Source organism: Periophthalmus magnuspinnatus, chromosome 22 (assembly GCF_009829125.3).
Source record: "Periophthalmus magnuspinnatus isolate fPerMag1 chromosome 22, fPerMag1.2.pri, whole genome shotgun sequence".
Lineage (NCBI taxonomy): Eukaryota > Metazoa > Chordata > Actinopteri > Gobiiformes > Gobiidae > Periophthalmus > Periophthalmus magnuspinnatus.
This window is the reverse complement of record NC_047147.1, coordinates 28,285,233-28,298,201: the sequence shown is the minus strand read 5'-3', so window position 1 is coordinate 28,298,201 and position 12,969 is coordinate 28,285,233. Positions and strand designations below refer to the sequence as shown.

The window sequence follows — 12,969 nt, the reverse complement described above, 5'->3', positions numbered from 1 at the left end:
AGAATCCTCTAAAAGCAGGACTCATGTTTAGTAAAGTCTCAAACAGTGAAACGAGGAGGAGGAGGGAGAGAGGAGGAAGAGGAGAGGAGAGGAAGAGGAGAGAGGAGGAAGAGGAGAGAGAGGAAGAGGAGAGAGAGGAGAGGAAGAGGGGAGAGAGGAAGAGGAGAGGAGAGAGGAAGAGGAGAGAGAGGAGAGGAGAGAGGAGAGGAAGAGGAGAGAGAGGAGAGGAGAGAGGAGAGGAAGAGGAGAGAGAGGAAGAGGAGAGGAGGGAGAGGAGAGAGAGGAGAGGAAGAGGAGAGAGAGGAGGGAGAGGAGAGAGGAGGAAGAGGAGAGAGAGGAAGAGGAGAGGAGGGAGAGGAGAGGAGGAAGAGGAGAGAGGAAGTTGAATTTAAACTGAGTCATGATCTTTCTCCACAAACCTTAACCCCATCACTATGAATTTACATGAACATTTTACAGTTTCCTTTAGATTTTTTATACTGAGACTTTTTTTTTTTTAAAGCAGCTCTGTGTGAGATTTGTTTGGAATGTTCCTCAGTGTGGCATTATACTTATCGCCGCTGCATTTCTTCAATAACAGCTGTTTTTATTGGTCAAAAACACCTGTGTTCTTACTGTGAGCGGAGACGTCCTCTCCACAGACCTGACTCTAACATAGCATCTGGCATCATCTGTTTGTCTCGGTTTCATGTTTTTATTGATGTTTGAACAAATATAGGACGGACATTTAGACGACAAATATGTACACACACCTTTTAATTTTTGTGTAACAAAAACTAAAACTAAAAAAAATAAATCACATGAATCTTAAGTGAACAGACAAATATGAAGAACATCACACAATAAATAATACAAATATTATAAAATTATAAATAAAATATGAATGATAATAGTGAGAAAAGGGGAGGTAGGGATTGGTTCATACCAGGGGTGTCCAAACTATGGCCCAGGGGCGAAATGTGGCCCTCAGTCCTTCAGTGAACTGGCCCAGTTGATCAGTGCTTTTTACAGCAAATTTGACTAATCCACCACTATAACCTAAAAAACATCACATTTCATTGTCACACAGACCTAATATTAATATTTCAGGCCTTATTTAAAGTATGAAGTCAAAACTATGTTAAATGCACCGTCTGAATTATCCTCTGTATCGACCACTGACCCTCACTGTTAAATATTTTGGCCCTCGGTGAAAAGAGTTTGGGCTCCTCAGGCTTAGACAGTTTCACAAAAGTTAATGTTTGCCACTTTCTATAACATTTGTTTACAATACTCTTCTTTAAAAAGGACAGAACCTCATTAATCCGTCGAGCGCTGGACGGGAAATGTGTTGATTTCTGATGGAAGATGGAGATGGCGTTTTGCAGCGAGACACGTAAACGCCCAAACCTGCAGCTGTAGATGGCACGTACGGAGAAACATCACTCTGGACACGGCATCACAATAAACCCGCCAAAAGGTCGTAAGGTCGTAAGGGCAGGAAAAAGAACTTGTGTGTGAGTTTATAAAGTGATCCACCTTCACAAACAGAGGGAAAGTCTTGTTTTTGAGTAACATCTGAACAGAACTTTAAACTGGATCAAATGATTGAGCTGTAACGTGGAGTCGCACCAGTGTTTGTCCCGACTCACGCTCCCAGGTCTTTTTCGTTTCCATAGTCACATGACCATCTTATGACTGAATAGATCTGATTTTTCAAAGCTCCTGGCATCATCTGCTTGTCTTTGTGGAGAATTTAATGCCATACTAAGGAACATGATTGAGACAAAGCAGCTGGAGACCCTCAATTAGAAAAGCCATTGTGCATCTACCAGTAAAACTTATATACAAATGCACTTTTATACAATTTGTGAGCTCAATATGCCACTTATTTCATGCATAATCTTCAACCGATCCATATTTTTATTCTTGATGAAGGATTGAGGAGATTTTACGACGACCTGACTGAAGTTTTACTCATAAACCACACGCTCTGAACATGTTTCAGCACAAAAAGGAAAAAACGTCAGGTCCAGGGCCAGTATTTCCTGATCATCCACGAACAAAATAACATGAGATTGTGTCGGACGTGGGGCTGCTGACCGTCTGCTGACCGTCTGCTCCGGGCGTCCAGGGACCAGTGGGATCACACGCAAAAAACACACTTCCACCGAGTATTTTTATTTTGTACAGACTCCAGACCATGGACCTGTTCAGCGACACAAAGTTCACACGAGGAGAGCAGAATCTTTCACTCCCATCTCCTCATTTTGTTGATTTTCGTTCTGAATGAGCCACAAACAAGACTGCACATTTTCAAAAGAACCGAACAGTGTTACAAAATTAAGTCCCGGAAAATATCAATAGAGTTTTACAGCTTGAATGCACATCGACAACTAAACCAGAGCATTTTCCATTAACTCAGTCTCCTCTCGCCGCCGCCACGGCTCAAAGCAGCGATGAGATGTTTAATGAAAGACTCTGTTTAAGACAAATAGAAGCCAAAAGGACAGACATCGTAAACTCTTTAAGTGAAGTGTCTCTTTATCGTGGCGTTTTTGTTCACACAATGACTTATATCTATGTCTTATATCTCCTTTTGTTCTATCTATGGAGCTACTTTATGTGTGAATTGTGTGAGGATCATGTTGTGCGTCATCGCTAATGCACATTCTGACATCTGTGAGCATCGTGAATAGAGCGATTGTTTTTCTTGTTAAGGTTTAAGTCCAAGGATGGAGTTAGAAAAAGGAAATACATGGAAAAATTGAGTACAGCTGTGTGTCACTCGCTGTTTTGTGAATTTTTTTAGTCCAGTTTTTCATGCTTTTTTACACTGTATGAACGTGCATTGTGTCGTGCGTCCTGATTGGCTGTTGGACTGTAGACCATTGTGTCGTGCGTCCTGATTGGCTGTTGGACTGTAGACCATTGTCCATCAGTCTCCTCCGTGCCGTGTCTCCTGTCCAGTACAGAATGTGTTCAGACAAATTTACATAAACGTTGGATCTCAGTGTGACTCTGAAGTGCTGTACGTTTGCAATTTGTTTTCTCCCCGACAAAACCCACAATGTCGATGAAACGTTCTGCACCGACAAAGACGCCTACGAAGGTTTGAACTTTGAGAGAGTTTAAACGAGAGAGAAATGTGAGAAAATGTTAACGCCTGTGTGAGAAAAGTGTATAAAGTGTGTGGTGAGGGGTTTGACAGACAAAAACAGAGAGAATAATGTAAAAAATAAAGATGATACTTCACGGGTAATTTTTAGAACGTGACCCCCAAGATAAACCAGGACCAGTGAACATAGCGTTTTGAAAGGTCCTATATCAAACAAAAGTGACTCTTGTAGCTTTAATCCATGTTCTAATGTTGTTTCCTCCTCAAAAACAGACCTGGAGTTGTGTTTTGTTTCATTCACACATGTTTGAGTCACTTTATCATTAGTCTGTAACATCTCCAAAGCTCAAAATGCTCTGTTCCACCTTGTGATGTCATCAAGTGGTAGTTTTCAAGCTCCTTTTACCTTTAGTTCAGTAGAAATTGACAGTTCCAGGAGGTGAAATGATTGACATGATTCTAGTGAAGATGTGTGGAGTTTAAAAACACTCCGTCTTTTTTGTTCTATTTTAAATCAGATTCTCGGAGCAGCTTCTTTTTGCTTCTTTACTTTATCGACGGCTCTACAAACCCTTGGCCTTCTCTCAATGAGCTTCATGGTTTTCACTTCACTGCGGCGCCGCGTCCGGGTCAAGTCCAAACGGGCGATCAAAGCGGGAGGTGGCTGTTTCAAAAGATGCTTCCGGCGAGAATCTACAATGTAAATAATCACAGAAATAGATGAAAAGTAATCGAAGAAACGCTCAAACTTTTGACTGGCTCGATTGTGCAGGAAGTGACGGTTCAAGAAAGTCGTACATCGTGATCTATGTCCTAAAAGAAAGTCTAAAAGTAACCAGAATGAGACATTATGGTATTATTCCACATCGTTCAACAGCACCAACGTTTTTCTGCGTCTGTAAATCTGTGTGCGGCGCTCTCCCTTCACCCGCCGCCTCCTTCAGCCACATAAAGCGGCGGTGGCAGGTCTAACCTCGGCTCCGATCGCGCTGATCACAGGAGCGTGGTTCAGTTTCACCACAGGCTCGTGTAGACTGAGCCGCACAAAGCCGCTCTCGACAGCTGCAGGCGGAGGGTGTTGTTGGCTCCACAAAAGAGAGCCCTCGAGTTGCACTGAGCTTCGTATGTCAAAGCAGAGCATTATGGGAGCAAAGCACTTGTGGATTTGATGTATGCACGAAGGAAATACAGCCAAACATCCCAGGCAGCGCAAATAAACACGGCGTTTTAGCACAACGCTGCTCTGAATGTGGATTTACTGTCGAGCGATTCTGTCTTTGAAAAAACGTGAAGACATTTTTGATTCATTACGTAACTTTCTGCTAATGTCACGTCATCTGTGTGAATCCGTGGAAGTCTAAAGTTAAAACCACACTCCACAGAGACAGATTGTACGACGTAGTGTGGAAAAATATAGCAGGAGGAACAGCATTTCCATGGAAACAAGCAGAAAGAGGCTCTGCTTCAAGCCAAACAAGAATCCGGTTTGTGCGACGCCTGTCCGCAGAAAGGACACAACCAAAATGGAAAAAAACAACATCTTTTCATCTATTTTTCCACAACAAAAGTGCATTGCGTAACATTTCTGACCACCTGCTTACCCCAGATGCCATTTCTTTTCCTGGAATGTCCCACAGTATGTCTTTAAACTTGTTTTTCTTGCATTTATTCAATTAAATGTCTTTGTTTCGCTCAAAAATACCTTGAGAAAACCTGCTTTCTTATGATAAGCCGGGTCGCCTCTCCACAGCTCTCACCTGTAACTCCACCAGCTCAACTCCACAGAGACAGATAAGTGTAATGCCATACTGCGGAACATTCTAGACCCAAGTAATTACATTTCCATGGTTCTACTCAGCCCCTGACCCAGTATCTGAGAACACACTGCGTTTGTATAATTCTGCTGTTTTTCCCTCGTCCTTATCAGCCGCCGGTGGAACGTGTTTTATGCAGCCCTTGACTCACTTGGCTCCGTTTCAGTCGACAAACCTTTTCTTTCGCTCAAACCCAGTCAGCACATTTCAAACTTGATAAAAAACGCTGACCACTGCTCCGTACGACTCGGGCTGGACTCTGGCACAAAGATCCCTGAAGTCCTGGAGGTGCACGGCCTCATTCATCAGGCGGACAGGCAGAACTGTAACGGCGGCGCCGGGCCGAGCGTGTAAAGATGTTTTATTTCACCCATATCCTGCCGTCACGCCGCGTCCAAAGATGATTTTGTGTTTGGGCGACACAGACCGATACAAATGAACTGGAAACATCATCCGTCTGATTTTATTTATGATTCAAGGCTTTTTTATTTAATATATGTGCAATTTAAAGCTGCACTATGGAACTTTTCTGGAGGAGGGTCTATGTCATTGGTTGATGATGTTCTTGCTTTAACCGAAATGTTCCACAGTGTGGCATTATCTGTTGCTGCATTACATCACCTGTTTGCCTTTTGTGGAGACTGATACATATTTAAAGTTATACTCTGGAACATGTCCAGAAAGTCTCTTTACAAGTTTAAAATGTAAGTAAATCCTCGTCTGTGTGACACGACTGCGTTCAGCCCAATGAGACGGTTTGTGGTGACGCCTGGTTGGAAACAGACGTGCGTCTTCATTGTTTATTTGTGGAACATGTGCAGATTTTATTGGTCTGTGATAAACTATAATATATAAACTATATTTTTCATCCCAGTTTTACCAAAACTCATGTTTTATTATGACAAATGTTGGACGTTGCCATGGCAACACGACTAAAAGTAGAGGTACGTCCTTATTGGCTGTTGATCAGTTTGTCACGGAGGATTTAAATTATCTATGAGAAACTTTGCAAAAAATTGCACTGGAGTTGTTAGGGGGCGCTATACAGTAAATGTTCAATAATTTTACAAATGAACTGGAAAAGAAGAAATTTTTGCCAATCTTATATTTGGGTCCAATAAAATTGACTTTTCGTTGACGTTCAAACATGGCTTCAATCCGGCCGCAAAAATAATAAATAATAATAATGGACTTTTTTTTTCCCACACATTATTTTTCTCCTAAACCATAACAGCGACAGTCATGTGACTTTCTCACATTGTGCCCTGTCACAGATTTTTTCACAAGTCCACAACAAATCGATTGTCTTCTATGAATTTTTGAAAATGTATTTTGTAGAGGGCACTAGAGAGTCAGTTTGTTGGATAGCGCCTTGATTTGTGTATGATTATGTTCAGATCACAAATCTGCATGAACCTGTATCAGCTTTTTCCAAACAAATGTGTGAAAGAGAATTTTTTTTTTTTTGGTGTGTTCCAAAAATTATGATTTAGTTGAAAATTCCCCATGACCACATCCAAAGTCAAAATCAAAATGTAATTGATAATCTTTAATCACACATGAGTTTAGTGGGATTTGGCCAAATTTGAAGTGTTTTTGATGAAAACTGTGTGAGGAGATGTCCTGAATGTGAGGGTGTGCACTTTTGTCATTCCTGGGTTTGATCCAATATGGCCGACTTCCTGTACATTTTAGGGCGGGGCCTAAAACATTATTTTTGTCATGTCCTCATGTGTTCTATTTTTTTACGTGATTTTCAGGTTTTTACGTTTACTTTTTTCCAGGTCACGTTCCCATTTGAGGGGCGCACCGAGTCGTCTTTCATTATGTTTTGTCGGTGTCTTCGGTGAGAATTAGAGCTCGTGGAGTTCTAGTTTTTGATATCACTCACTGACACGTCGGGTCCCCAGACTCGGACCCAATTACAAAGACACGTGATAAGATGTATTAATTAGATTTGTTGGACTGTTTATAAAAGTGTTTAATCTCACTGGGGTCTGTGTTTGTGAGATCCTCAGTCAAACGTTTCCAGATCGTTGGATTGGAAGAGCCGGAAATAACAAAGATACAGGACATGAGTGAAGTAAAACGAAAGAGACGAGACTGAAGCAGAGGCTCAGCTGCAGCGACAGAAATCAGCCCCGTCTCCATGTCCTTCATGAGACTGACGGTCGACTAACGGTTTAGACCTGGTTCAGTCCTAGTTTAGTCCATGTTCTATTTGTCCTGATCCTCTTCCTCACGTTCTTTCTGTCATTGTCTTTTTTCAGGTCTTTATTATTTCTATAAATTCAATCTGAGGACTTTGAAACGTAAACATCATAAAAACCCGGTCACCTCGGTAACAGACCCAAGTATTCGATCATAACGTGAATGAAAAATGAATCTTTTCTCTTATGCAAATACATTTCCCCTGAGTTTTGACACGTCTCTTCTCTTTGAAATAACAATCCACTTTTAATAACAAACAAAGAACTTTAAAAACTTGGCCTTTTTCAGACTAAATTTCCGTTTCTTCTCCGTTTTGTGGTCCTGCCCGCAGCCGTCGCACGCTCGTTTAGAGATTTCAGGCTTATTATGAATCACTTGGTGTGAACACGGCTGCTGCAAACACACATTCCGTAGAGGAGTCGCGTTCCTTCCAAAATCCCATTCCCAGGGCGTGTTCCGGTCGTGTTTGTGTCATGGAGATATGGCATTAGCGGTGCGTTCAGGCGCTGGGGCGGGGCTCAGCGTGGCGTCTGTGTTTCCTCCGTGTTATATATTATTCAAAAAGCTCCTCGTGCGAACGCCGCGCCGCAGATATTGTTTCTGGAGTCTTGTTTTCCTCAAATCTGTTTTTGTTTTTGTTGCTTTGTTGTTTTCTTTATTGTTTCATAAATGCCCCAGTGATCCGACTGTTTTGTCAAAAAGAAACGTCTCAATGGAAAAACGGAGGAGCGAGTTGTCGTTTCATTCAGCTCCAGAAACACAAAATTAGTTTAGGCTCATTCATCTATTTTTGTTTATTTAGTAGTGTGTTTTCAGCCGTTTAAAACAAAATACTCCCGTCTTTATGTGAGAAAACTCCTCCAAATGTTTTATATCAGAAGATTCCAACAAAACACAACATTAAAACCATCGTCTGGAACATTCACGGTGACACAGTTGTGCGTCGCTATATCCTGGTTCACCTTTTGTGGATTTTTTTGTGCTATTTTGTATGTTTTTTTTTACAGAGTATTAACGTGCATTGTGTTCTACGTCCTGATTGGCTGTTGGACTGTAGACCATTGTGTCGTGCGTCCTGATTGGCTGTTGGACTGTAGACCATTGTGTCGTGCGTCCTGATTGGCTGTTGGACTGTAGACCATTGTCCATCAGTCTCCTCCGTGCCGTGTCTCCTGTCCAGTACAGAATGTGTTCAGACAAATTTACATAAACGTTGGATCTCAGTGTGACTCTGAAGTGCTGTACGTTTGCAATTTGTTTTCTCCCCGACAAAACCCACAATGTCGATGAAACGTTCTGCACCGACAAAGACGCCTACGAAGGTTTGAACTTTGAGAGAGTTTAAACGAGAGAGAAATGTGAGAAAATGTTAACGCCTGTGTGAGAAAAGTGTATAAAGTGTGTGGTGAGGAGAAAGAAAAAAAGAAAGAGAAAAAAGAAAGAAAGAAAGAAAGACAGAAAAAGAAAGAATAAGAAAGAAAGAAAAAAGAAAGAAAATGAAAGAAAGAAAAAGAAAACAGAAAGAAAGAAAGAAAGAGAAAAAGGAAGAAGAAGAAGGAAGATGAAGGAAGAGTGTGTGAGAAAAGTGTATAAAGTGTGTGGTGAGGGGTTTTACAGACAAAAACAGAGAGAATAATGTAAAAAATAAAGATGATACTTCACAGATTATTTTTAGAACATAAACTCCGCGATAAACCAGGGAACAGTGTGTATAAATTTTAAGCCATACTGAGGATTATTGCCAAAATAAATATTTCCATGGAGACAAGCAGGTAGAGACTCTCCTCCAGGACAAATAGGAGTCAGGTTTGTGGAGATGCGAGCTCACTCACAGTAAGAACACGTGTTTTTTAAATGTTTTTAGTGCAATAAAAAGAAGTAAAAGAAAAATTCTAATCTGTCAAATGGACAAATGGTTGTAGGAGTGAAGACGTTTGGCTGTTCGTCTTCTCTTCTTCTCTTCTCTTCTTCTGTTCTCTTCTCTTCTTCTCTTCTCTTCTCTTCTCTTCTTCTGTTCTGGTCAGATCACTGCTGGACGCTGCTTTATGTCCATCTGTGATTTGTCCAGAACTGAAGAACTGTCCTGGATGAGCAGCCAAACAACTCCATTTTTCTTTTCCTCTGGATCAGACGACTGCAGGTTTGGAGCTTTAAGAAAACCTTTGTCCCACAATATGGACTTTTCAATTTTGTAACAGCAAAGTAAAAGAAGCACAGCGATAGAAAAACAAAACATCAAAAATACACGAAAGATCAATATGGTTTACAAAAATATAAAGCTCAAATAAACCTGAAATGTCTTTGCTGATTCATATTAGCGCCTCTGTGTGACACGTGTGGTCACTGCGAGCTCATCGGGATCGTTACCAAAACAATCCACTTTGCCTTTCGCCCTTTCACTCACCTCGAAGCTAAAAACCTTCCTGAAACTTTTTCGAGTCGCGCTGCCAACCGTCCAATCGATGCAGACGCAGAACGACCCTTTTGGCAGAGAAAGTCGATAAGTCGTCCATCTCGGTCTTTAACGTTTTCTCCCGCTCAGAAATAAAGCGTCATTTTTCCTTCAGCCTCTTCTTTAAACACTTTCACTGACATTATAGTGCTGGCCTCAGGTGACAGATTAAAAACGTTGTTAGTATTCAAACGTAGCGGTCAAACTGGGCGCCCCCCCGTCGAGCCGCTCTCTCCGGGACGCCTTAGATCTGCGCCACTGTCCAGACACAGATTCCCACGGTTTATTCACAAGGATTTACCTCCGAGTCAGACTCATTTGAATATTTCTACTTTAAATCCGTACGACAGGTTTTCACGGTGATCTAATCCTGACTGGGTTTGGTGCGATCGGGCCTGCGCTAAATATTTATCAGAGTTTTACTTCGGTTAAGTGTCATTTTGTGTGAAAAACGTGAGAAAAATACAAAAATACAAGAAGTAGAGTTGAGTTTTAAATCAGAATCTCAGTATTCCGCACTAATTCGGGGGCAGGACGTTCAGTGGTGTCCGTATGACTGTTCATTCATCCATTTTCTGCCTCTTATCCTCTTAGCCAGCAGGGGGCAGCAGTCTAAGCAGGGACTCCCAGACTTCCCTCGCCCCAGACGCGTCCTCCAGCTCCTCCAGTGGGACCCCGAGGCGTTTTCCCAGGCCAGACGAGTTCTTCTTGTATAAGTGCACTTCTTTTTCTCTCCGTGCGACCGACGAGTGAAAAAGAAGTGCGCTCAAAAGTTCCCACAATGCACCTGGAAAAGTCGTGGGCATCTGAGTCACTAGAGCCGTCGGTATATCCCACGATGCATTGCAAAAGTCAGAAAAACAACAGTACAACGACAGGTTTTAACTTTAACTGGACACAACACGACTGGATGAAAAAAAAAAAACTCCGGTGCTGTGTAAAGTTTTTAGCATGAGCCGCTAACTTTAGCTTGAGCTGTTAAAAGACGGAGAATTTCCACATCTCAGGCAAAAAATCTTTTAAGAATCTAGTTTCCATGAGATTCAGCTCGACAAAAACATGTGCAGTTATTACAGGTCCATAAATCCTCGTGTTCAAGTCCAATCTGAGCGTTTTTTATGACAGAAATCAGGTTTTATCAGAGTTTAGACTTTAGACTTTAGACTGTTTGAATCTGTGAGTGAGGCTTTACAGAGTGAACCAGGGGTCAGGGGTCAGGGGCCATGGAGCGAACCAGGGGTCAGGGGCCGTGGAGCGAACGAGGGGTCAGGGGCCATGGAGCGAACGAGGGGTCAGGGGCTGGGGGAGACATTCAGACACTGCCTCTGTCATCAACACTGAACATTTTCCATCCAAAATGCAATTTACGCACAAGAAAGACATTTTTCTGGCAGTTTAATTCAACAAAATGAAGTCGTTGGCATTTGTTTTTATTAGTCTCATCATAACTGTTGTGCGATTTAGACACATTTTGTGCCTTGTTAACAAAACGGTTGCTTGGAAACAGTTATGGAATTACCTCCTCCTGGGTCAGATCTGCTGCTCGTGGAAGTTTACCAGAAAGGAAACGTCATCAGAAATGTAAAACTAGAAGAAAAGTACGTAGGAAGAGATGCTGGAGGTGCATCATGGGAGGACGAGCCCCTGCAAGGAACAGAACTGAAGAGGCTCATATCAAGAAGAACTGGACTGAAGGACAGAGGCTCGTCCTGGAGCACCTCTAATAACACACACTATGTTCCAGTAACATTATCACCATGATCACGAGTCCGTACGTCCTTTGGTTAATCATCATTTCAGTTTGCTGCACCAACGACTGGAACAATCTACAAAAAACTCTGAAACTTAGTACTATGATACCAACAGCTTCATTCATCAACTCTATAAAATCTATAGTACGTGACCAATGTACTCGTTTTTAACTCTGTTTTTAAACTCTGCTCACCCATGTGTACATGTGTAAATAGTGGAAAAGAGTAACTGTCTTAGTGTTGTTGTTTTGTTGTTGTTTTGTTTTGTCTTTGCCTGTGTGGATGTTGTTCTGTTGTATGTTGATATTTCTGCTTCTTGTCCAGGTCGTCGTTGAAAATGAGAATTGGTTCTCAACCGACCTACCTGGTAAAATAAAGGTTAAATAAATAAATAAATAAATAAACCAGAGCGAGGCCCAGATCTACCACACCAGACCCGAGGTGCAAAGACGCCCCTGAGACCAGCACAGATCTGCAGGTGTGAGACGCTGCAGCGAAACAAACATGGAGCGACATCACCAAGACCATAGTGTACAGAAACATCTGAGCAGAGAACGGACTGGAGACCCCGAGGTCAAGGTGGAGAATGAGCCAAGATCCTGTGGGACAGATACAAACTGACAGAATGGACCAACTGGACACTGTGGAGGTGAAGAAACAACAGAACAAAGAAGTGATCAGGAAAAAGGAACAAGAGAAACTAGAGCAATACCAGGGGCTCAAAGAAGAGCTGGAGAAGATCTGGAAGGTGAAGTGACCCCCAAACTGGAGGAGTGACCACAGCAGATCCCAGGAAAAAACATCAGACGTCTCAGTCCAGAGAAGCTGTTTACACTGAAGTTTTTATTGAAATAAGAATTTAACCCGTCACTTTGATGGTTTAAGGTTTGAGCAGAGAACATAGAAAACCTGATTAATGAAAGTTTATGTGTTTGTACGGTAAGAATTTAAAACAAAAAGTCAATTAAGGACAGAAAGTACAAGAAAACCTTCACTAACTCCTTCAAATGCAAATGAATGCAACAATAGGCCAAAACTCAAGGAAAAACTGGTCATTATGAATTCTGTGCTTCACTCGTTTCAGGACGCTTCATATTTATGGGCAGTTGTTGTGTAAAAGTGTTAAATGTATTAAACACAAACACAGTAAATGTATCACAGGAAATGAAATATATTGCAGCGTTTTGTTGTTTTTATGGGGTTTTTTTTCTCTGTGTGGTTTTATTTTTCTGTATTTAAGTCTCAGTTTCGTCTCTGTTAATTTTCTATGATAACCTTAATAAAAACACATGAAAAGACTTAATGAACAAACAGTTTGACTCAGTAACAGCAGCACAGACTCAACAAAACGTAAAATAAACTATTAAAATTCAAATGATTTAAAATAAAGACTCCCCAATTATTTTTATGTGGCGAACAGTTCAGTTTGTGGTGTTTAAATATTTATAAAGCCTCAAAATGAGCTCCTGTGACGGGGTTAAATGTGAGCGTTGGGGGTTAGACCATTAATTAAAGCTACAGTACGTAACATTATTGCCAGAAACACTGAAAACTCTGACTCTGCTCGTTTCCATGGAAGTGTTGTTTCTATCGGCTGTAATATTCCACAGTGTGACGCATGGAGAATGTTCTGACGTGTGGTTT

The 12,969-nt window shown here is 41.5% G+C and overlaps 1 protein-coding gene across 1 annotated transcript in view; it reads left to right on the top strand.

Annotated features, from left to right (window-relative positions):
* Positions 1-12,969, top strand: part of rragd (ras-related GTP binding D) — a 91,531-nt gene that overhangs the window by 77,653 nt on the left and 909 nt on the right. The gene's annotated exons all lie outside the window — the stretch shown is intronic.